The sequence below is a fragment of the Harpia harpyja genome, chromosome Z (assembly GCF_026419915.1).
Source record: "Harpia harpyja isolate bHarHar1 chromosome Z, bHarHar1 primary haplotype, whole genome shotgun sequence".
Taxonomy (NCBI): domain Eukaryota; kingdom Metazoa; phylum Chordata; class Aves; order Accipitriformes; family Accipitridae; genus Harpia; species Harpia harpyja.
In genome coordinates, this window is record NC_068969.1 from 46,891,569 (window position 1) to 46,918,020 (window position 26,452).

The 26,452-nt window shown below is 36.8% G+C and overlaps 1 protein-coding gene across 2 annotated transcripts in view; it reads left to right on the top strand.

Moving 5' to 3' along the window:
- Positions 1 to 24,233, top strand: part of PRR16 (proline rich 16) — a 172,191-nt gene extending 147,958 nt beyond the window's left edge. For both annotated transcript variants that reach the window (XM_052778039.1, XM_052778040.1), the window contains exon 3: positions 21,367 to 24,233. The gene's annotated coding sequence lies outside the window, so the exon portion shown is untranslated. The remainder of the gene's footprint in view (positions 1 to 21,366) is intronic.
- The last annotated feature ends 2,219 nt before the right edge of the window (positions 24,234 to 26,452 follow it).

Genomic DNA, 26,452 nt, shown 5'->3' on the forward strand with positions numbered 1-26,452 from the left:
AATGTCTTTGAGCATAATCATACCTTTCTTTCCATTCCTTAACACACAAACATGCAAACATGCCTTCTGTCACTCCAGTATTTGTTGATATTGTCACTGTACTGTCTGTAGATGCTGTGGCCTGTTGAATTCATTTAGTAGTGTGCCAAGTGAGTGACTGGATGTGGATTTTGAGAGACAGGTACTACATAGGAAGTAACTTGGTCAAAAAAAGATGCTTTATTTCTGGGTCATTTTTTGCCTATAAGAAATATTTCCTTTTTGAGTTTACTAATAAAAGTTGCATAGAGTATAATTTTGTCATATCAGTATACAGGTTTGAGCAAAATATCATGTGTCCATTTAAAAAAAAAAAACACCACCACCACCCCCCCCAAAACGCAAAAACCCCAACTTTGCCTCTGCCTATGTTGGAAATTTGCAGAACACAAAGTTACGTTTCAGTTAGTCACCTTTGATTCCATTTGTTTCAGTAGCGATTTAACATTTTTCAAAACTGTTGGACACGTAGAATTACTTTGCAAATATTACCACTGTACTCCAGTAGCACCAGCGGACATTGTTGTCTTGAATATCACAGGTGATAAAGCAACCCAGTGATGCAGTGTGTTCTTTTTACAGATCAAAGTTATTGTAATTTCTGAAGTAACAGCGGATCTTGTAGGATAATTTTTCATGAAAGTATTCATTTACTTTGCACCTTCATTTGCCTTGCAGAGAAAGAAAATCACAAGTGCATAAGATAATCCCAAAACCAGCCCATAAAATGTTCAGGCTAGATGAAAGGTTGTGAATTGTGGTGATTAAATGACGATAGACAGTGGCTCAGGCTCTTTACACGTACAGATGAATGCAAATAGGGGGAAATTATGTGAAATCGCAGCACTCGATTGCTTCCCAAGTCTCTTACTGCAGTAGCTTGATTGACATGAAACCTAGTTTCTGATTGCTCCCTAATCTAGGCTCTTTTTTCAGGGGTTCAATTACCTGGAAAACTTATCCAGAGAAACACCTGAGGAAAAGATTATCTGACATTTTCCATTGCTCCCATCTATAGGAGTATGTTTCTTTTATCTATCTTTCCTTCTTTCTTTCTACCTATCTATCTATTTAGTTATTTATTAGTGCTCAGTAGATCCTGGAAGAGTATCTAACTGGGAAATATTACTTTCTGTCTTCATAGCATCATAGAATAGTTTGGGTTGGAAGGGACCCTAAACATCATCTAGTTCCAACCCCCCTGCCATGGGCAGGGACACCTTCCACTACACCAGGTTGCTCAAAGCCCCATCCAACCTGGCCTTGAACACTTGCAGGGATGGGGCATCTACAACCTCTCTGGGCAACCTGTTCCAGTGTCTCACCACTCTCATAGTGAAGTATTTCTTCCTTACATCCAATCTAAATCTACCCTGTTTCAGTTTAAAGCCATTACCCCTTGTCCTATCACTACATGTCCTTGTGAAAAGTCCCTGTCTTATATTGCTATATACCAGAAAGTCAGGCATATACAAGAAATACTAATCTTCCTTGTGTCTTGCAAATGCTCAAGAAATTACCAGTCAAAGCAGTCAAGAAGAATACAAAATGAGGAGGCAATGATATGGATGATTTGAGCTTGACTCCATGAGACTGCTGTTTTGTCCTGTTTAGTTTTATGGGGTAAATTGCAATGACTGTGTTAGGACATCTTAAGTGTCTGTGTGATAGCTGGCATAACTGTTCTGTCTGTCCTTTTTTTCATCTTAGTTTTCGGGCACTGTGTAAGTACTGCAGGTACAGCAGCTAATGAGGGTAGCCTTTGCCTCCTGGGAGAAGAGCAAAGGGTGTTGGAAAGCAAGATGTTTGGGCATGTGGGATTGAAGTTTTGGAATGGGCAGAGAACATTTAGCACTGTTGCACTGGAAGACTCCAAGGAAGACACATTTATAAAAAACAAAAAAGTGGGGTTTTTTGAAGATTATTGACTTGTAGGAAGCCACCAAAAAAATGCTGAATGTAGAGCAAGCCTCGAGGAACAGCCTGGCCAAGGCGAGATTTGTTCAAAACCATTTTCATTTTGATCCAGTCTCACACAACAGATCCAAATTGCCTTTTCCAAATGTTACCTTATTCCAGGGGCCCTACTGAAACTTAACATTAAAAATTGACAGACCTTTCGGTGTTTGAAGCATATTCAGTTTAAGGAAGGTACTGGCAGATCCACTTGAAAACTGCATTCCGTTTCAGGTCCTGAGAGACCATTTTTGCTTATAATTTCTCTGCTTAGTGCTCTCGGGTAGCTGTCAAGATCCTTTTGGGTAGCACAGTGTTAGGATAGAAATGAGGAGAGAGCAAGTCTGGTTTTAGTATAAAAGGTGTTTCTTTGTTTATAATCCTCTTTCATCAGAATCCTCCCATCACCTGTAGTGAGTCATTGACTACAGTCATGCTCTCTCTTGCTCAGTGACTCATGCATTATTTTCTGCAAAGTTTGCATAGTTTCAGTAAAAGCAATGGGGGAAAACTGCATACTCAGAATAATTTGTAATTGGGAATCATGGCTGTCTTCTAAATAGAAGACTAGGATTAAAATCCAGTCACAGGAGGGAAATGAATATTGCTTTTCTCACTACTAGATGGATATTTTAACATTTAAAATCTGTTTTTATCTCTTCCTTCCTCTCTTCTCTCCCTTCCCTCTCTCTTCTATGTGCCTTCTCTGGATACATTTCAAAAGGAAAAAAGGACAATCTCTTCATTTTGAGTGGACCTGTTCTGGTCAGTTTTTTCTAGGAAAATGTGTTCACAGGGAAATTAAGTACAAGAATGCTTGTTTCTGAATCCAAGTCAACCATGAATGTGAGCTGGGCAAAGTGGATCAGCCCTGAAAAGTGGTTTTTCATATTGACAAATCCCCAAATATGTAAGGTTGCAAGCTGAAGCTTTTATTAAGTAAAGGCATCTCCAGGATTCAGTAGTCACTAAATACAAGCATTTCAAGATAGTAATTTTGAACGTTGTACTTGTGTTGTTTTCTGGATATCTGTGCCATGAGGTTTAACTTCTGGCATGTTAGATAGGACTAGATGAACTTAAACAACCCTCCTAAGATAAGGAAGTGGTTTTGTACCGCATCACTACCTGACATCCTAATAACCTTTGGAAAACTTCAGATATGTCTAGGAACAAAACTCAAATTAAATATTTCCTTTTTCTTCTTGCCATTCTTCACTTTGACAGAGCAATGTTCCTTGCTGCTCAGTGTTACTGGAAGTGATTGCTTTTTCTTGAATATTTGGCATAGTCTATTTGAAGTCACTTTTCATGGAACATACGTTGCAGAGATTATAATTTCATTTGGCTGATACCTCATAACTGCCTATAGAAGCAAAACTGAAGTCATGATATGACATTTTATTTTCATATACTATCCTGTGTCATGGGAATTTTAGTTCAGAATGTGTAAACAGTTTGCTTTCTTTAGAAATATTCAGCAATAAGAATTCTTGTTCTGGATATTAACTCTAGTTGCTCTGAAAATCATTTTGGTTGGCTTATGCCTGTATTTTTATATGTACAATCAGTATAAATTCTGTCCTAAAGACTTATGATGCAAATCAAAATACAGTTTGGCCCAAGCAGACTTTTTCTCCCGTCTTCTGATATATTTTAGTTTCCCAACAGTTACAAATTCCCTCACCTCAGCATAACACAACTTTGCTGTATGCTGTTGAATATGCAAAGATTTCACTTTGCTGTGGACAGCTTTCTTTTTTGTACCTTGGTACTAATATTACATGCAATTTTGATATCATGCATACGATTTAACCATCATAGCTCTATTCTGGTCACCTCATTGCATCTCTTTCCTGTCCTTGCTCACTGGCATTGAAGGCTGGGTTTTGGGGAAGACAGTGCTCAGATGAACATCACTACCTTCAGTTGATGTCATAGCCAAATGATGGCTTCATTCTCTTTACAAATCCTGTCTGCTACCAAAGGTCCTCAGTGAAGGTGTCTGCCCAGTGCTGCTTATGTAGCACCACCACAGGCAGATGGGATAAATGGGAGCCACTGGGGCCAGTTCTGCAGCTCATCTTTGAAGGTGAATGCTCTTTAAGTCTAAAAAGTACCCAAGATTTCTCTCCACAAGCTGTGTTGGCAAGTTCAACAGAGAATTTTGCCTTGAAATACTTTGTATTAGAAATTGCTGTGAAAATACAGTGCAACATTTATGTGACTGCTGTATTCACCTCTGTGGAGACCAGAAACCTCTTAGGCTATACACTCAGATCCTGAACAAGAAGCTGATCTTGCAGTTTCCTTCAGAATAAGTTGTAGGATGACTTTTTTGCCTTTCTGAGATTTGGGGATTTGGGGAGAAACAGTGGACGACTGTTAGCACATAAATTATTTAGTAGTTTTCTCACTGCAGGATCACCAGTAGGGATGGGAATAGCACATAGGCTTTCCTTCCCTTGGGAACCAGCCAGGTCAGGTAGAAAACAGCATAAGCAGTGATTTGAGGTGTTAATGAGGGTGAATTTAAGAGCAAATCTGGTCACAGGAATGAGCTAGTTCTATAGCAGCGGTGAACTTCAGATAGTCCATGTTTCTGAGTTCTTATGGATAAGGCTGTGAGAGGAAAAACTTCCAGAATTTTATTACTATGAAAAAAGTTTTAAATAAAGTATCTTCTCAGCTGAGAGCTAGTAACATGTGACAGTTTACCTGTCCTCCATGTATCCCTAATGCAGACAGAGAAACGTCTGCTTCATAGCCCAGAACATCTTTAAAACAGAGGTGTGGTGTAATGTGTAACATGACTCCAGCTGTATAAAATGTAGGCATTTGGAGTAAGTACAAACCAGTTTCAGCCCTGTGGCCATGATCAGAATTGTATAATTTAAAAAAAATATATATATCTGTTAAGCAAATGCCTATTATGAAAATGAATGATTGAAGGTCAAATGTAAGAAAACATAAAAATTTTGCTGTTGCTATACTGATGGTCACAAATTATAATATTTACAGAGGACTACAGACATGTTAGTAGGCCCATGTATTCTTTCTGATAGTACAAATCTTGTGTGGTCTACAGATTCTTACTTTCAGACATATTGCTGGTACTTCAACTAATTGAAATTTATCTTTTACAGAAATCTCATCAGTAAAGTAAAAAGCATACTGTCTAAACAGAAATACAATTAATGGAATGTTTCAAGGTGACTAGTGGCTCTTTTGATACTCAATCCAGGTAGAAGGCTTAAGCAAATATGATCATTTTACTGTTTGTTTTGAAAAGTCTTTCATTATCTTCATATTATCTTTAAAATGTATCAATGTAATTGTTAGCTGTTATAAAAGAAGTAGTGGATAAAGCAAATATACCTCTTGAAAGTACTGTGAAAGTTGTTAAAATTAATCCCAGTAGGTTAGTTGAAGCTATAGAAAGTAAGGTTAAAACACTGAAATTTTAAGTAACCTAAGCATTTCTTAACTAAACCCTGAGTTAGATATCAGAGCATCTATTTCAATCCTTTGCAGTTATTTGCATTTAGATATTCTATAAATAAATTATTAAATACATTATTTAGCAAGTTCTGGCCCTCTATTTGATTTGTGCAGTGGGTACAAAATGTGATGGCTTTATGAGTTTGAAATACACCTTAAAGTGGTTAATGACGTGTAGTTATTAAAATCTCATCTTATCTTCTATGTTCAGTGTAGGATTCCTTGCTATAACCTTCTTAAAACTGATGGGTAACTCTCCTGTGCATTAGGATTTGAGTATCACTGTTTTATGTGTTTTCTGTAACAATTAATGCTGTGCCATCTGACATCAAGGCAGAATTGCGTTGTTACAGCTAATGAACTTTGCACTTTAGAAAAGAAACAGATTTCTGTACATATCCCAGAATTTTTAAAAAAGGGGAAAAAAAAGAAACTTGGAAATAATATTTTCAAATATTATTAGAAGTGTGAAATATATATGAATTCCATAATCTACAGGAATGTTACTTGGACATAAAAGTATCTCTTTCTTTTCATTACTTAAATTGTGGCACGGCATGTATTTTATAAAACAGGAAAACAGAATATTCCATTAATTTTCTTCCACAAATCTATTATTGCTTTGAGATAGAACCAAGATGAGAAACACTGTAAGTTCATTAAATTGTGATGATTGTGATATAGGAAACTAGTGTTTTCAGCAACTGTAATAGATCTTGCATGCTTAAATAAAACAAGTTTCTGAGTGCAAATCAGCTGCTGACCCCACACAGGGTCAGCATTGACTGCAGAATTCTTCAGAAGCTGTGGGAGGAAGCTAGAAAACAGCCTAAATGGCATTCCCAGAGATCCTTGAGAGTCCATAAGCAAGAGCAAGGATATGACAGAAAATAGAGAAGGTGAATTATTGGTTGTGTAACTGGTGAATGTTTTAATTTTGTAAGTCATTCATTTAATGAGTAGAACTGTGGGAAGAAGGTACGTGTATGTAACAGATAGGGAGCATACTCTTCTCTCTGAAACTTTGTTGGAACAGTCTACAGGTATTGAACAATATAAGAGCAGAGGACTGAGCAAGCATGTAGAAAACACAATTAGTATGATTAAGAAATTGGAGAGAGCACAGCTGAGTGACTATTATAAGTGCTAGGAACCTGGATAACTAGCAAAATAAAAGGAAAATTTCCATTTGTTGAAAGAAATGTAATATATTTTTAGCATTACCTTAATTTATGGTTTGCATAACTGGAACGGTACATTCTGATATTATCAACTCCCTAATGTGTGACAAGTTCACATGTATTATGTATCAATAAAGACATAAATAAATACCTAGGTTTAAAGTCATTCTAATGTTGGGATCATTAATGCCTATGGAAGTATTAAAGTCCAGAGAGATGAAAAGAATAGAGGTGAAAAAAAATCTTACAGCCCCATCTGTACATTAATGTTTTATAACAGTGTCTGAATCACTCTTTCTTTAGGAAATGATTGGAAAAATTGGAGTGCCTCCTAGTCAGTTGAAGTAGTCATAGAGCAGTAGCAGAAAAGATCAACAGGTTGGTGGGGTTTTAAGAGTATCAATGTAAATTTCCATGGAGAGAAAAATTTGCATTTTTGACAAAGAATAGGAAGCATCATGTGTCAACAATATATTTCACCTCTGTTAAACAATACCTTGATGGAAGTATTTCAGTAAATACCAGAAGAAATAAAATGACAAACCACTACTCATTGTTATATGCTGGGGATTTTTCAGGTGATCATTTTCCCTGAGTAAAAGCATATGCTATCGTAAAAATGCTCCACCCTGGCTGTGAGTCTGCCTGCCCTCACAGGAGCTGAGATTCACCAGGTAGGTGGGATACAGGATGCTGTCAGGGCAGCAATGCCACACCCTAGCTAGGTGTTGTGTACGTACCCAGCAGTGGTGGGTGTAGACACACTCTTGGGTGTGACAGTCCAAGTCATCACTGTCCCTACCATGGGGTTATGTCCGAAACTTACATGTAGTTTGGTTTCTTGCGGATGTAGATTTTCTGCTTGTGGTCCAGGCTATACTGCCAGCCAAGTTGCAGGGTTTATGTAGGTGGGTAGGTGTCCACTTCATGTGAGACATCACTGTAAGTAATAGAGTGGAACAAACAAAAGATAGGTGCAGTGGCCTTTTACGTAGTTGCTGTTTTACAGACTCATTTGAAAGGTGCAAGTGAACCTGAAATATGCCACATGGAGCATAAGTGATTCAGCAGTAAGAAAGATTAAATTGTGTAATTAATACATATTTTACATCTGTATCTTCCATTAAAACCCATTAATTTAGCTCTAGTAAGGTATCACAGAAGAAATGAAATTAAAAGTTTATTGTAAGAGCATTAAATCAAGTGGCGATTATTTAAGTTGATTTTTGTTTGGAAATAGTTTTTGTAAGTACCTGGGTATTTTTGTGAGTACTGAAAGGTAGCCAATATTCATATGAATAAGTGTGATTTCAGAATATAAACTAGATTTTAAGTTTACTCAAAATTTGTCACCCTAGGGGACTTTTAAACAAAGTTTTCTTAATTGCTGAACAATTAAATGAGAAATTTGAGTACTATTAATCATGATTAATGTACTGGCTATTTCTTATAGAATCCAACATGAGGAATTACATTTTACTAAATACAGATAACATAAATAACCTCCTTGGATTTTCCTTCTAATTCCATCTCAGTTAACAGGCCTGTTATTTCAGAAATCCTATTAAACAAGGGGGTTTTTCAGTTTAATCTTGTAATTTTCTGAGGGACAACTTTGTGGTATTGTCCTGATCAAGATCAAGAGCATATTGATCCTCCTCCAAAAGATTTATGTTACTTTTTTCAGGTTGCCTATTTTTTAAAGAGAAAAAAAAAGAATCTGAGACACCATCATCCCACTTAGTTTTTGTACTGCAATAAAATGAAATTATTACTAATTGCTTCTATGCATAGATTTATTAAAGAATTACTATCTGAACAACAGAAGACTTGTATTTCAGTTAAAACCTCTAAGCACAAACCACATTTTTGTTATTGCTAATGCATTCTTATCAGTTACTTAAGTGTTCAGCCAACTCTTAATCAGTTTGCACTATTTGAAGTTTCTTATTTATGGGAGCTATTCATGGGGTAAAGGAGGGAGGATGATACATGGAAAGAATTATTCCCCTCTAAACTCTACTGTAGAAAATCCTTCTGAACAAGATAATTCCCTTTTTTAACTATTGTATAGTTTGACTTCAGCCCACAAGCAAGCTAGAAGGTTTACTTTTATAGTTGCTATTTGTAGCTCTACTGCTATATTTCTATTAACATTAGAAACATGAGAAATATAGCTAACACAGTACTGGTCTTAGAGTCCAAGTCATCAAAAAGAAAAGGAAAGGTGACAGTTTTACTTTTCCACTATCATCACCATCTGAGGTGGCCACTAGGCTACATTATTTCAAGCAATGCAAGCCAGCAGGGCCCAAAGTGTTCATTTGTATCCATTCCGTTTAATTGTAACTCTGGAAGGAAAGCCAGTGTATTTTGACTGACTGAAAGTAAAACATGGACTGTGGAGTTGTATGGCCAAAATGAAAAATGGAAATCTGACATTCCTTTCAGCATTTAGATATCCTAGCTGGCACAAATCCAATTGTTTTTCATCACTCATAAATCAAGCATAGGACAGATGTGCTACATTTACAAATTGCTGGAGGAGATGGTGTTTGTAGACTGACTTTCTTTTGTCCTCCATTGCTAGAGATAAGAGAAATCCAAATGGAGTTGTTTCTTCTGCCTGAGGCATTTTGAACTTGCAGCTTCCCTGTGTCTGAAGCATGTTCTGTGTTTCTGTATGGAGCACTATTGCTTTAGCTGCTTATGCCTGCACTTTTAGCTTCATTGAGATTTTGGTAGAAGAGGGCGCCACGAGAGAGGAAAGAACGAGTGCTGGGATGGTTGTTGTGTTTTGGAAAAACAATAAGCAGCACACTGAGAGGACAGAGTATCCCTTTTCATCTACTGTATCCTATGCCTGAAGGATGGATTGAACTCCTCTCTGCAACCTTCTTCAGTTTTTCTGACAGTTATGGATGTACTGCCAAGGGCACTCCCTATTTTGGGGCATGACATCTAAAGCCTTCCCATTGCCCACACTTCCCCATTAGGGGTCCTCCAGGCTCTGAGCTGCTGCTTCTGCAAGTGTGACTAGCCTGGTCACACTTCGTGCCAGCTTTCCCACTTTCTCAACAGCCACGAATACCAAAAATGGCAAGCAATAACTTCACCAAACTATGACCTCCTGACTTTCCTTCTCAGGTTCCACACCAGAAGCTGACTTTTCTGAAGCCACAAAGAGGAGTGAAGTCTTCTGACACTTTTTAACTTCCCTCCTCTTATCTCTCCATCCTTTTAAGGAAATCCATATTCTCTTGATGACTCGGTTACCTGATGCTCATTGCAGCAACAAGGCAGCTGAGTGTCTTTTCACCTGCTCTCTGCTGGAATATTTACACATTCCCTAAAATAGTCTGGAATTTGGTTCTTGAAGAAAAGTAATTTCAAAGTTATACTGAGACTTTTAATAGAAGATTGCAGGAGGATGCAGCTAGCAATTTACTGTTCAGCACATACTCTGTGTTGGTGGGAGGAGTGGTAAGACTTCACTCAAAATGGAGGCTGGTGTTGTGGAAAAGGGATTTTCAGAAGTCAGCTGTCAGCTTGTCATTTGTCCATTATATACTTTGCAGGTTTGCCGTGGTACATGAAGATTTTGTTACATCAGCAATGAGCTTTCAGTTGATCGCTGATTTACACTTGTGATTAGTGCAGTGATTTATATACCCACATGCTAATTTTGTTTCCTTGTTTTCTTATTGGAAAAACACTATGACACAGGTAAAACAGTTTACAAAGGTAAATTTAGCATCTTTACTTTTAGTGATGCTTACAAGTTGATACCTTTTTTTAATCTAGTGAACGTATTTTGAAAAAGCTAAGTATTTCTTTGTAAGCAGTAAGCATGTACTTCTAATTATTGATATGGATGATTCAGTTTATTATCCCAGTTTATTGTCCCAGGACATGTTTGTGGCTATGAAATATAAATATTGGAAATAAAAGCAAGCTCTTCCAGTTTTCTTCACTTAAAAGTTTTTGTACTGCTCTTGATTAGAGGCTTTTTTAGGCATTAAGAGTTAAGAGGCTCTTAGAGAACTTTAAAAAGGAGAAATTATATTAAGGATTAATACATTTTTCAATATTAACTGTAGAAGAAAGTTTCATCAGGCTAAAGTTCCAGCTTCTCTTGTTGGGTTTGCAAGGGAAACACAAAATCATTTTATTTTTCATCGTTATTTTAATCAGCTAATAATTTCCAATAAGTACTTTACCTCTCCACTATGCTGTGCAAAGCACAATTCTGTGCACAAAAAAACCCCAACCAGCCCAAAACCCACCAAAACAAAACAAGGTGCATTGTGACTGGAGCAGAATTGATATTCAACTATTTGCAATGGAATTATGCAAATTATGGATTCAGCAGGCTTTCCTTCCTCTTTTTCTTCTGGATGCATTGCTTTGTCACACAGTGCTAACACAAGGTACATGCTGTCTTTACCAGGTTCTGCTCACTGATGTCTAAAATCATGCAAGGTCTCTACAAAAATATTAAAGAAAGTTCATAAAAAAAATGACTTTATGTTTTGATTACTTAATTTACTTAAATTTTATAGTATTGCATTTTTTTGTTTTCTTATATATGGCTTACTGCACCACCAGGGCAACCGAGAACCTACTGTGTAAATTTGTTTACCTAGTTTTGTTGTAGTGACCAGATTGCTGCTTTTCACCAAATACATTTAATTTGTCCCATTGTCATATTTGATACAGCAGTGTCATATGCGTTGGGCAATTCTCCTTTCCCTGAAAGTTGCCCCAGCTTAAGTAAGTTGGTCTTTTGAACTGCTGATATGTGGTCAGTGCCTTAGATGGGCACCCTTGTCTGTCTAAACTAACAATAGTCGTCCTTTTTTGGACATTTTAGTATTAAAAGGAAAAAAAAGAACACAGGAAAAGAGTATAATTATGAGAAAGCAAAGATTATCTGCTTTCAGGGCTTTTTTTAATTTTTTTTTTTTTATGTTTTTAACCTTTCTGATAGATATGTGGCTGTTTATTGTCCTCCAGACTCTTCCAGGCTCTGATAGAGATTGCCCACATTGCTTATGGGACCTCATGTGGTTTTCAGTTTTGTTTCTTGTATTGTTACTCATTCTTACACTCTCTGTTCCATGGAAAGGAAAGAGGGACACTGGTGAAGTCACTATGGACACACAGACACCCCTCAGACCATCTGCAGAAGCATCAAAACAGTGATGATTTCCCATGACTTCAAGAGAGGAGATCACCTTCCCATGCAATGTCACAGCAGCAAACATAGCTTTGTGTTAGACATTGAGATTCTGTGTAAGTGAGAATTTACTTGGTTTCAAACAGCAGAAACTGAAAGAGACTGTAGGGTAGGATTTAAAGAACAATGCTGTTCAAAATAGAGTAAATACAGAAAATCTGAAATTTGTGCATTTAACTAACCGTAACTATAGACTTTTTTCATGGTTTAACCCCAGCTGGCAACTGAGCACAACCCAGCTGCTCAATGACTCCCCCACTGGTGGGATCATGGAGAGAATCAGAAGAATAAATGTGAGAAAACTTGTGGGTTGAGATAAAGGCAGTTTAATAGGTAAAGCAAAAGCCATGCACAGAAGCAACACAAAACAAGGAATACATTCACCACTTCCCATCAGCAGGCAGGTGTTCAGCCATCTCCAGGAAAGCAGGGATCCATCATGTGTAACGGTGACTTGGGAAGACAAACGCCATCACTCTGAATGTCCCCCCTTCCTCCTTCTTCCCCCAGATTTATATGTTTAGCATGATGTCACATGGTCTGGAATATCCCTGTGGTTAGTTGGGGTCAGCCGTCCTGGCTGTGTCCTCTCCCAGCTTCTTGTGCACCCCCAGCCTGCTCGCTGCTGAGGTGGGGTGAGAAGCAGAAAAGGCCTGGACTCTGTGTAAGCACTGCTCAGCAGTAATGAAAACAGCCCTGTGTTATCAACACTGTTCTCAGTACAAATCAAAACATAACCCCGTACTAGTTACTATGAAGAAAATTAGCTCTATCCCAGCCAAAACCAGCACAACTTTAGAAGATTTGGGAATCTTTCTTCAAGATTAATTACTCTCTTCTAATAATTTTGACTAGTTCAGCAAGAGCGAACCATTTCTGGATGCATCAGTTACAGAAAACAAAGCCAAGTGTCTTTGTTGTATACTATGACAGAGGGAAAGGCCATCCTACTTGAAAAAGAATTAACAGTGATTTTGGCCTTCTGTCTTGTGCAGAGGAGGAAATGCTTGAAGAGATGTTTCAAATATGCAGAGGACCATCTGTGACTTATCTGAAGAGCTCAAACTCTCTTAGTCTGAACTGTGGCTTGGAAAACAATGTTGAAGAGGACCTTAGCCAACTCAGGGGGCACACAGTAGGTTCAGCACTTCAAACATAATTCCAATCCACACAGCCCACAACATATACCACCGCTCTGATTGGAATCAGGATTTTGCAGCAGGCTTTCTTATACACTTTACTCACTGATTTAGATAAATAGATCGAGAGGTTTTATTCTTGTTTTAAACTTCAAGGCAGTCCATCAAAATGACTAACTTCCTTGGTGAACAGCTCACAGAATTGCTGGCCCAATAGTATGCAGTAGTTTATTGGCCAGGCAAATTCTGTATTTGAGGCCTGTGCTTAACGTGCAAAGCACTGGATTGCATGTTTTGCTGGTAACCTTTCACTGAATAGCATTAGCAGGAGAGTTTAATGGGCTGTGTTTGAATTCTGAGCTGCTTTTTTTGGCAAGAGTATCTTTTTTGTTAAGCAAATCACTCCAAAGCCACATGAACATGGATACTTGTGTTGAAGCAGGGATGGCCAGCAATTTTTAGTCAGCAAGCCAGTCTGCACTGGCAAGGGTCTTGAGGTTTGCAAATGTTGATATTGAGAAAGAAACAATACCCACAACCAACAACAACAAAAAAAAAGATTTTATGTTCATTGTGAGCCAAGCCTTTAAGTATATTTGATGGACATTACTAAAGGTCTAAGGCAGAGATGGTTTATGGCTTTGAATTTTTCCTATAATAAGGAAAGAGATCTGAAGCTGGGATAGATCATTGCCTGTGTAATCATCCCATTTTCCTGCTGGAGCTCACCACATGCTGCTATGCACTTAAAGTAGCTCTTTACTACATTTTTCACATGTGTAGATTTTGATAGGGATGTCTGTGGTAATAATTGAGAGAAATTAAGCTCCTTAAATGCTAGGTGGAGGAAAGATTTATTGCTGAGCTTGTGTTTGACTGTCCAATCCAGTTGTATATAACATTATACATCATTAGAGCTGTACGGCGAAAAACAGTGATCACTAAATTTGTCAAAAAATATTGTTTCATACAAGTCTAGAATTCCGCATATTCAGCTTAAAATGGCTAAACACGCTACAGAAGTAAAGTGACCCATGGCAGATCTGCAAAATGAGAAGCTGAAATCTTGAGCTTTATTTTCCTTACCTTTTTCCGGTGATATCCAAAATTATGTGTTTATTTCAAATATAGTGTTATATCACACCAACATGACAGGACTCTGGAAGCTTATTTTTAGGATTACTTAAATTAAATTAAAAAACATCATTCTGAATGCCTAAGAAAAAGATTAATACTGATATTTCTGATGAACTGATATCTCATCATCAGTTGCATATGGTTTGTTATATTTGGAGTGGTGGGTAAGCGGGAATGAGACAGCTAATAAGTAGGTTTTAAGAGAGGCTGCACAGGAGCATGTCTTCTTTTATATACAGGTATTTAAAGAAGCTGTTGAAACAGAAGCTGACATCACTTAGAATGAAAGTTTGCATCAAAATGTTGTATATCTGCAAAAGTTTCAGTTTCCTCTATGTGTATTTTTATAATCTAGAAAGCAACTACATTCTAGTAGAGTATGTACCACTTTACAAATCAGAGATCTTTACCAGGGTTTACATTAATTGTATTTGAACATTCCCAGAAAATACACAGTGCTTTCCATAAGGAGATTCTTTCATTCATCTTCAATGTAAATGTCGTGCCAGGTTGATCTCTTTCATGCATATTGTTGCTGAAAGTACAAGGCATATGAAGATGCTAGGTAATTTACTGATGCTTAGCCATGGTGGTTTTTTTTTTTTTTCACCTTCCAATCTAAGAATATGTTCTGTTACATTTTTAGAATATCTTTTGCTGTTTGCATTCAATTTCTTCCTGATAACATGATTTCCTCAAGTCTTGGTAAACAGATGTATAGAAGTTTCAGTATTTTTCTTTCACAATGCATGAAGTCTCCAGCAGTAGATGCAACCCTATTCCTAGCTACAAAGACAGAGCCTCCAGTGTCCAGAAGCATCACAGAAAACCCTTTTCTTTTGTAAAGAAAAAATTTGAATTTGAGTATGTTGACTAACCAGAATAGTAATTAATCATTGTGAGCCTCTAGTCACATTAGTATGTTTAGGAACAACAGGATAATGTAGTTTCAGTAATCTCCATATCTCTACTGGCAGTGAAATTTTCTTTTTTTTCCTGTGTGGAAAAATATTTGTGTCAAATCATAAAGGAAAAAGTAAATCCTGTAAAGCACTTGTTAATGAACAGCATGTTGTCAGCTAGAATCATAAATTATTTCATCCCACAATAGGCAAACCTGCATAAAGGTTGCGCCAAAGTATTTACAGATATTTTCTGATGTCTTTTAAGTCCTTTTGGCTTGCAAAGTAGGCCTAATCCTACAAGGCTGCTGGATTGCTTGAGTAATTTGAAATAGATGAAAGATCAGTAAGTGTCGAAAGAAAGCAGAAATATTGATAGTTACATTGTCTCCTACATGGGTCCTTTCACCCATATACGTTGTGGGGTTTGGGTTTGTTTTTTTTTTTAAATAAGCAAGTGGAGAGCTGCCAGCTCACTTGTCACCCATCCTTTCTAGCTCCAGGCTGAATGAGAAGAGGTTGCACCTGTCAACTGGAAGATGTACTCTGGGGAGGATGATTTTCAAACCATTTGCATGTCATGTTAAGAGATGTAATTATACAAAACCATCTAAACTCTAAAAAGTGAAACATAAAACTCGAAATTTTTAAATAATAGCAGATGCAAGTCCTTTAAAGCATTTAACTATTCTGTGTGAACTTTCACTTGTCCTGAGACTAATGTCCTTTTCACTGACTGATAAAAGCTTTTTCTTGCATTGGCATGTAGATTATGCCATATACTCAAAGAAATTATTTTTATTCAGTGAGTCTAGGTTCAGAGGGATTTGTATTATCAGTCTGTTTTCTGTCACATAGACAGCTTCAGGAATTGACTGATTTAAAAGTAAACCACAGGAAATCTGAATTTTTACAGAAAAAACACTGACAGATATGGGGTGTGGGGTGGTGGTGTCTTTTCTAATCTGTTAGTCCTTCCAACTGTTTTAGTTTCTGCCAACAACTAGAATGTAAGAAGGCAGTGATGGCAAGGTCCTTAGATTAAGCAAAGAGGTAATAGGTACAGCATTGATAGGAAACTTCCCAGCACTATATTCTGGATGTGACATTTTTTCACAACTCATTGCAAATGCAAAGCTACTTCATACTTAATATTTTTGTTTCATTATTTGCTTGCTATGGCATTGCCTGTGTTAAACTAGATAGATAAACTTCATAACCAACTCCCCAAGTGTGTTACTAGCTAATTTTTCACTAATCATTAGAAGTAGAAAGTTATTTCTGTTAGGGACATAGCTGTCTATTGCATCTCTTTCTTTTCCTAATCTTTGTTGTACCTCCATTTGACATAGATGTTCATTCAAGCTAATTCTTGACATTTGCTTTGACTCAGAATGAAAAGGAGGGCAAAAATAAGGGCAGAAAGATTAAAATAGTATCATATATTATCTAGCTCTTATGTTTAAAAGGGTATTTTTAAACCAAAAAAATGCAGTAAGAATGAATAGGTGGGTTCCCTGGACCATATTGTTTTCCATATCACTATAGAAGATTCTCTATATCTGCATCTCAGATACAGAGCCTCAATTTGGGAAAGTGGCAGTAAGCCTCAGGTTTACCTAGCCATGCATACCTACTCCTCTGATATTCAGCAGAAGGATGCTGCAAGAAGCAAGTTTTTGTTTTTCACTAGCAAAGTAGGGTTTATTTGGTTCTGTTGTTTCAAGAGTACAGAGAGACCTCAACAAGCATCAAAACTCTCTTGTTTCAGTGTTTGTGCATGTAGGTTGAGTGTTTCAGAGTATTTACATTATTAAAAGATGAAGCAGAAATCTGTAGAGAGTGGAAAGGACAGAGTCAAATGTCAAATAAAATGCTGTTCATTTGTAACATGTAGATTAAAAGTATTACTTGGATCTCAAAGGAAATCTTCAGCCAAACCAGAAAGTGGACCCAGATTTCCTTTTACATAGTTAAGTGCCTCGTATGCAAGGCTAGCTTTATGGTTTAGTTATTGTCCACTGAGCACTTGGTATAAATTATTTCAGTAATCTCTCATAAATTAATACTCAAATAATTTCTGTATTAAAAGACCTTATAGCTAAACAATTGAAAACGACTGTTCAAGAAGCATCACAAGACATTAGAGTGGCTGCCAGTACATCAAATTCATTTCTGTAGTATCATTATTTAATTATTTGCAGACTGAAACAGTATGATGAGGCAATCACACATAAATAAGTATCCTGAAGCTTCAGAGGAAAAAAATAGGCGAATTACAAAGAAGTGTGGTGGTGGATTTGATAACCTTCTGTGTTGTTTAGATTTGGTTGTTTTAGTTTTTACAGAGAAAGATGTCTCAACAGTGCTATACCACAGAAAACAAAAATGTTAACATTGGCTTATATAGTTAGAATGTTGATGGAGAAATAAAATGCTTGGTAAAAACATTGGTTTTGCATTCAGCAGAATTCCTTTAGTCATAAAACATATACAATTTTATTTGAAGTGTTCTGGCTTCTGACTGAAGCTGTGTGTCTTCTGAACTCCATTATTTAAATTTATACCTAAGAAAAAAGTACACCAGGGGTCATGATGGGGATTTCTTGGACAATAGCAACAAGAAAAAAAACTCTACAAAAGCATTCCCTTCCCTTTCAATAATTCTTTCTTCCATTGAAGGAATTAGCATAGTAATGCATCTTTTCTGAAAGGAATAAAAACCCTAAGGTAATATAAATAAAAGTCTATATATGAATCTAAATATTTCTGTATCTTTCAGGTATAACTGAGTAACTGAAACAGATGTCATTACTCTTTAAACAATATCTAGAAAATATGTGTACTATGTTTAAGAGGATTTATTACTATGTGATTTTTTTTTTCCCCCCTTAGGAACATTTGTTATACTCTTAAATATGTGAGTACAACTAATAGCTTGGCATGTGCTCTGACTGCTAGTGTGCTTATGACAGGTAACAACATATATCCAAATTATGCTGTCTGTGCTAAACTAGCCCAAATAATGGAGATTTTAATTAGGCTTGTTTTTCAGGTGCTTTTATCAGACTCTTAAAATGATGTGGAAATTATATAGCTTGGTATTAATCAAGTAAATCTCTCTTTCTCAATTGAATGTGAAGTGCATTTCCTGGTTGTTTTCTTCTTTTTCTTGATAAAAGGCACTAGACCCAGCACAGAAAGTTGCATTTAAAATATCCTTTTCTTTGATCATTGACAGTCACCACTGCACTCATCAGTTCAAAGTTGATAAATGTAGTCTATATAATTTGCTTGATGTCTCCCTATTATGCCACTATAGAATCAAACTGCATTTATTATTCTTTAAATACTGTAAGTTGAACCTGAGTATCTCTGTATCCAAGTATCTTTAAAACAAAATGTATTACTTATTCAGCTAAGCTTGGATAAATGTCCCCTCCTGTTTTGTACCAAACCTGTAAATCACTGTTCAATGTATGCTAACCAGTGTATGCATAGCCATCCCATAGTTCTGAGGTGACAGGGTGGTTCCCTTTAGTAGCCTTTTCTCTTAATATTTTCCATCCACAGTGTTCTGCATAGCACTCTGTGCAGTGACACTATGGTCATGGCCATGAGGAGGAGGAGTATGTCATGGTAGATTGGACTGGACTCACTTTTAGTTTTTAAGAAAACTGTAACAAACAGAAGGAAAGAGAAGGGAATAGATGGTTTTGGGGTAATAGTGGCAAAGAAGTAAACTATTTTTTTATTATAGAAGAGTAGTTATCTGGTTTTGAATGGGGAAAACAATGACATTGGTTTCTCTGAGTCTCTGTTTTTTGGAACTAAATACTGATGCTGTAGAAGGAAGAGAATGACCCGATGACACTGTCAGAGTAATGAAAGGGAGGAGAAGGGTTGTGTGTGAACAAAACAGTCTCCTGTAAATTGTCTGAACTCTAGCTCCCCATTAAGGTCAGGTTTTTTCACAGTGAAGATTTTGACAAGGTATGGTGTAATGAAGGGATTTTGTAATGACTAATTAAATGTAGTGATTTGAATGTAAAGTCTTGCTCTCGAAATAGTAAATACTATAGAATTAAAAACTAGGCAGTTCAGGATAGGAATCTGTAATTAGTAGACACTTGTTTTTCAATGACTGGCCTATTTTCTCTCTGTGCCTCATGTCTTCATGTGTACAATGATGATTCGTAATTACGGATTTTTTTTGGAGGTGGCAAGAGGAACTGCTTCTGTTTTTAATGCAGGCATTGCCACCTTCTGAATTTTTCACCGAGCAAGCTTAACCATAATCCTCTAATTTAAACAAATCCTTTATTGATGTGGAGAGGTACATCACATTTTTCACAGTGGTGCAGTTTGTGCTTTTTAGCAGAGATATCATAAGGAAACAAAAAGTGGGCTTCTCTTCTTTGGTAGAATGTTGATGAAATGAAGGTGGATGCCATGTGGTTGTATGACTGGGAATGAACCAAATTGTGTGAGTCGATGACTGAGTTAGAGAGATGCTAGAGGAATCCAGGTATACCTGATATACCACTTACTGGTCTTGTCAGCATGATACCGAATATGTTTATGAATTGCAACCCGGAGGAAAAGAAAAAAATTATATTGCTTTTCATGTATACAGCTGCTCAACATTGTGTTGTACTGTATTCAGAATAAGGTTAAGGGACAACTGTTTTCTGACAGAGAACAAATACTATTTGTATTATTTCTTTTTTTTACTATTATTCATTATTACTTTTACATATGTGTTTGTTGTACCATATTCATCCTATTTCATGAGCATTAATCTGAGTTCAAGGGCAATACCATCTTTTTTTTGGTGATTTTTGTGAGGTATTAACATACACGAATCATTAGCCCAAATGTAATTGGAGCCAGAAACTGTGACAGCTGAAGAAGGGTTGTGTATTTCTAGTGATATGAAGACTGTTCTCAGTTAAAAAATAAGCTGCTAACATATGTTTAGGATACTTATCTTTTTCATTAATAATATGAGCCAAATCCTAAAGAGTTGACTAAGAAAAAATTTCCTTGCAGACCAATTTTATCATAAATTTATTATACCATGTTTGCTAGACTGTTGGGTTACATTGGGCCACTGTTACAATCCTGAATGTTAATTAAGTTTCCCTGAATACCTGATATTTTGTTTTAGTTGTGGGGAAAAAAATAAAAAGGGTTCATAGCACGCCAGCTTCAGATTTTTTTTTTTCCTTGCCGAAGTGAAATTCTGTCCTACCCCATGTCAATCTTTATCAAATTGAAGCATTCCAGTCAATATGAAATAAGAGGAAATGTGAGTAAAGGGCTAGATTCATAAAACTAATGGCAAAGAACTAATTTTCCTCCTCCTTGCAGTACGTAGCTCTGGGTGTAAATCACCAACACTGGAAGAGAAAGTTCTCATTTTTTTGCTCAGGAGGTGTGAATTTAATCATTTAACCCAAGTTAGTGCCCTAGCTACCAACAGGTAAGTATCCCAAGGTCTCTCTTTTTGATGCTGCTTTATCTTGTCTAATAAAAAAAGTAAGGAAATTCAGTGACTCAGTGAAGCTCAGCACTAGATTGGAGTATTATTCTCTTTCACTGACTCTAGGACTATTTTAGTGATTTATACAAATTAAAGCAGTTTCACAAAAAGGAATGTGAAAGTCCAAAATCAAAATTTTATATAGTATTTTAGTGATTAGGAAACTTACGTTATCAGGTGAGAAACTTCTGCTGAATTCACTTCCTATTTAGTTTGAGAACAGGGATTAAAATCCAGAATCACAGGTTAAATTAGACTTGAATTCTTAGAGGGTTTTCAAATGCTTAACATATAGCTCTTTAGTTTTAAATCTCAGGAGTTCTTGTTTCATTTTGTGCCCTAAGCTGAATTGTTATGTGAGGTAGGCTAAGAAGGATAATCTTCTTAAAACAAATAATAAAAAAATGATTAAAAAATCATAATTTCAAGATCCCCATATATTCTGAGACCTAGGATAGTAACGATCAGTTTCTCAGGTGATGTAATATAATGTGGTTCCGAAGACATCATTGAAGTTAAGCCCATTTACCCCAGCAGAGAACCAAGGCTTGTATCAATAATAAAGTACAACTATGAAAGGTCAAATTTCAAAATATCATAATTCTTTGAACTCTTGCTTATATAAAAAATGGAACAATCATTCAAAATTCTGTTTTGTTTACTATTAACTTTATCTATTTAAAGTAACATTTTTATAACTTTGTCCTTGTGTTCTTTTCTTTTTAAGAGCACCTTCAGGCTTGAAGGAATATCTATATCTGGAGGCACGTCAGATAATTTCTTGCATATCAGATTCGTCATTGTGACTTCTTGCAGGCCAAATCTGAGAAGTAACAGGAACCTGACCCTCCATGGAGAATGGAAAAGCCCTTCAAGTCAGAGCACAACGGATCATGAGTGTAATCTGCATTGAATCATCCTTCTCAGATCTGACAGCTACAAGCTGAGTCCTGGCAAAAGCCACAGCCTTAAATCCCATTTAGTGGGAAAGAAGAATAAAGAGGACTAAATGTCTTGCCCCATTGCAGAAACTGCTCTCTCCAAGCCTGACATTTGAGTTCTGTGCTGAGCAACCAGAGTAACAAACAATGAGTTTTGCATGGATCCAGCCAGCATCCAAAAATATTTCCATATGTAGCCAAAAGGAGAAATGAAGCATTTAGGTGATAGCAGAAAATGAATGCATTTACTGTAACAGAGGAATGTTACTGTTTGTGGGGAAAGAAGACCTCTGTCATCCCTTGTACATATTCAAAGCCATACAGGAACAGGGCATCGGTGATGTTAAATCACTTAAAAGGATGCTCTCTCCTGTCCTTCACCCAACTTTGAAGAATTTCAGCTGTTAGAGATTGCATCTCAATGCACTTCTAGTATTTGCACTGTCACTTCCATTCAGGGTAATGATGTGCGCCACCATTTGCACAGATGGCCCCAGGAGATTTTTGACCACAACAAGCTATATTTTGACGGGGCTCCAAAAGGAATTTAAAAGTTAGAACTGAAGAAAAACATTTGCGCTCTCTTTCACTATGGGGATCTCTTCACAGAAAGGACTAGGGTCCTTTCTTAGGTTTAAATAAATACATACATATACATACATATATATATATGTATATATATGAAAAAGCATCAACATGATAAGGTGTATTTAAAAAGGGGATATAATCTTTTTTAATAGCATCCATTTTTTTATCATATTAGCAGCCAAGAATTTTAGTCTATTGAATTATACATCCAAAATGCTCCTATTGAATATTGACATTGTAGTCCCAGTTACTGTTAAAGAAGTCATTTGTAATATGTATTTGACATAAAATTTTTCTAGCCATTTGTCTATACTTCATGGAGAAATCTAACAGACAAGCAGCATTCTCAGTTTATTTTTCTAAATAAATGTGTTGTTTATATTATTTGCAGTCACTCATTTTGGCTGGTTTTCGTTATCTCCAAAAATGATTTAAAGACAGAACCAAAACACAGGAATTGTTTGTTCGTTTTAAGCTGTAATGATTTGCTGACCAAAAGCTTTAATATAAATACTGTAATTTGTAAAATGAAGTATATTTATACAGGCAAATAAGTATGGAAAACCAGAGGAGGTATTTTAACTCTTGATTTCAGAACATAGTTTATTTTAATATCCACATGAAGAAATCTAAATATATAATGGGATAGATTTTTTATTATCAGTGAGTTTTAGCAAGTGAAGATTTGGATGTTTAATAATGAAAGGAATGTAGCCTAATAATGGTGGTTTCCCAAATTATACAGAGACCTTTTGTCAGCTCTCTCATTTTATTCAAAAACTGGTTTAGTTTTCTGGGGTTTGGTTTTTTTTGGTGTGCATGTGTGTTAGGGCTTTTTGTTTGGCTTTTTGTTTGTTTTAGCATACTGACAAGGCCATGAAGTTGATACTATTTGGTCACAAACAATTTGAGAAGCTACAGAATAAGAGCTTGTTCCTTGGAACAATCTACAGTTTACAGTTAAAACCAGTCGTTGTTATCCATCTACTGCAGTGTTTTGTTATCGAGTTATTGAACATTTCAACGCTAGACCTGTTTTGAATAAAATTTTTTTTTTCCTTTTTCTTAGTCCATTAGCCTGTGTGTAATTTTAAGAGAAAAGTAAAGCATGTGATTCCCAGTTCATTTAAAACATTCATCTTAAATCCAGTCATATGTATATGATTTATAATGCTGAATAGGTTTTTCTTCATTTTCATTGGTTTATGGAACCTATTAAGTGCTCACTAACAGAAAAATGATCTTTCAACAACAAAAAAATGGAAAATTCAAGCCTTTTTAAATCTGTGGGCTAACTTTGTAAAGGGCAGATATCTTAAAAATGTGTTGCTCTGCTCTAATGTACTAATTAGTGTATGTGTGTGTGTTTGTGTGTGTGTGCACGCATGCGCACCCTTACCTGCTGATGAATGAAATGCCAGCTCTGCTGAAGTAAGTGCCACAAGTCCTGTTACTGCAAAAGATGCTCATGTTATTGTATTTTTTGGAGAAGGACCTGAGCTCTGTCTTTGCTTGTGACTCTGAAGCCATAAATAGCTTTTACAGTTTGTCAGGAAATCACAAAAATGAAATAATTACGTGAATGTTAGCTTCCCTCATTTGGCAAAACTCGGGATCATCTCATGGTTTGACTCTTTTAAAGAAAGTTAGTGGTCAAGTTCCATTGGTGCAATGGATAAATGAAACCTTTGTATTTGTTAAAGAATGATGGCTGTGTTTTGTTCCCACACATTTTAGCTTATGGTTGGCTTACAGTCTTTTAATTGTGATTTCATTTTTTTGTCATTGGACTAACATACTTGAACACACAACTTGCATGGGCTTGGTTTTGCTCCCTCTTTGGATAACCTGTATTTTAAAATTGGAGAGCTTACTCTTTTGAGATGAATATTCAGAGTTGCTTAAAGAAGGGACGACATTATTGAAACAATAAGAAAATTTCAGAATGATAATTTGATCACTTCCATTATTATCTAATAATAATGTTAGGAAAAGCTCTTATTTTTGTGAACAGAGTGCATTCGTCTATATTTGAAAATAGCCCAATAAAAATCTAGTGAAATAATTCGTTACTACTTGCAAATACTTTTCTGCTATGCTGAGTTCTAGATCAGCTTGTGTGTGAAATTTTTATTGTACAAAACCCATCTGAAACAATGCACAATTTTCTTGAGAAAAATACAGCAGATATGAAAAATAATGACCTGGTCCCAGAAGTGGTTTTACACAGCGTGTCTAATGCAAAAATGATAAACATATACCAATATGGAGGCCTAATTTAAGTGACAAATGTAGTTGGAAAAGGGCACCGCAAATCATTGTTCTCATCAATCACATGCTGTTGTTTACAGCTCTGCATTTACTGGGGTTTCACGCTGGAAAGTAAATTTCAGTGCGAGTGTGCACGCATGCAGTCACATGTATGATGTCTTATGCTACTACCAGTGGCAGTGGGGTAAATCCAGATTTCTTGATTTTTGTAGATTTAAATAATTAAATCTTTAGGTAAGTATTCAGTATTATGATATAAATTGAGCCGATGTCTGTATACTATGCAGATACTCCCCTGAGATAACACTTCAACACAAGATAATAAAACTCTACTGGAATTTTAGAAATTGTTCGCAAATAATTAGTACTGAAATATTTTTTCATAAATTTAAAACCAGAAGAGACAATTAGATTATCTCATTAAACAATAAAAATTTTGTGCTTTTTTCATTATCTTAGGCTAAACATTTGACAAGACCAGCAGAACTTTTTCAGCTAAGGTGACATTATGGTGACTGATGGGTCCTTTTGTAGGTTTATGGGTGTTGTGTATATAAGAAGTGCCTGCAGAAGTGGTTCTAGAATAGTGCAGTGTTTCATTATCTGGCATCTGAAAAGCTATCTGAAGCAACCAATATGCTAGAAATGATGAGGTGTGCAAAATAAAAAGCTGATAGTTCTGAATGACCCTATGAGACATACTTTCAGCACTTGAATATTTTAAAGACAAGGACCACCATCATTCATGAGAAAAATAGGGATATGTTAACATAGCTATTTTGTAAAGTGGAAACAAAAGATTGCAAAAAGCTGGTGTTCACCATGATGTTATAAAAGCGTCCCTCTCCTGATAGAAACAATTGCCCCAAGTGTCACATGGCATGAATATCCCCAAGGGACAGATTTATTTTCTCTGATGGGATACGTGCTTGGTCCATACAAGGCTTTCCAATGATGTTGTAAATAAAACCTGTCCACAAGATAACCATGCCAGTTTTGGTGTGGGAGGGTATTGCCTGAGGAGGGATGGGAGGAGGCCAACCATGGCCCTGTCCTGGGGCTCCCGCTGAAGGTAGGAGGCAGTTGCTCAGGCATCTGGCAGAGCCAGAGCCCACTGGGGGACAGCTGTACGTGAATGTGCCTGCTGACTGTGAGGTAGCATATATCATACGGTATCAGGGCCGTCTGCTAGCCAACAGTGAGGAGGAGTGTCACGACCCAGCCAGCAAGCTACTCTGGGTAGTGCAGGAGGTCGTGGAAAGCTTGAAATCCCCTTTAAATAGATTAAGGTGAAACAATGCCAAATGATCAATCAAATTGTTTGTTGAGCACAAACATCAACAAAACTGAAACGATTGTGCGAAAACTCAAGAAATTGCTGTCTGCCAGGCAAGTCACAAAACCAAAGGGAAAGGGGAGAGGACGAGTTTACCTGATTGTACAAAATGATTCAACATGAAACTTAAACTCTATGGATGAACTATTCAGATGACTAACAACATCAAACTATGTACACAAAGCGAGGTGAATGTGGTGAGAAAGAGAAAGAGCAAGATAAGTTGCTGGCTGCAAAGAGACAAAAAGCAAGATGGAAAAGAGAGAGAGGGAGAGAGAGACAGAGACAGAAGATATCACCACCCTAGGATCCAGTGATGTCCCATTGGTCCTCTTGATTGCCAATGTCCTGGTGATGGGGGGTGTCCCACCGTTATTGGTGTCTTGGTGGTGAGGGTCTCCCCGCTTCTCATCTAGATGGTGGGGGGTCTCCCTGCTTGTCAGCCTGGTGATGGAGGTCTCCCCACTTCTGTTCCTGATGGTGCCCTTTTATGCAGTCCAAGTCCCCAAAATCTCCGCCCACTTCCAACTTGGGTAGTCAAGGCAACGGAGACCCATGCGACGATCTTGTGGTGTCTCCAGTCCACCATGCATGCCTCTGCGACTACGAGCTGAATCTTTGTTTTGCCTGCGCCATCAAGATTGTGAGAGATTGCACCAGGCTGTGGATGTCATTGC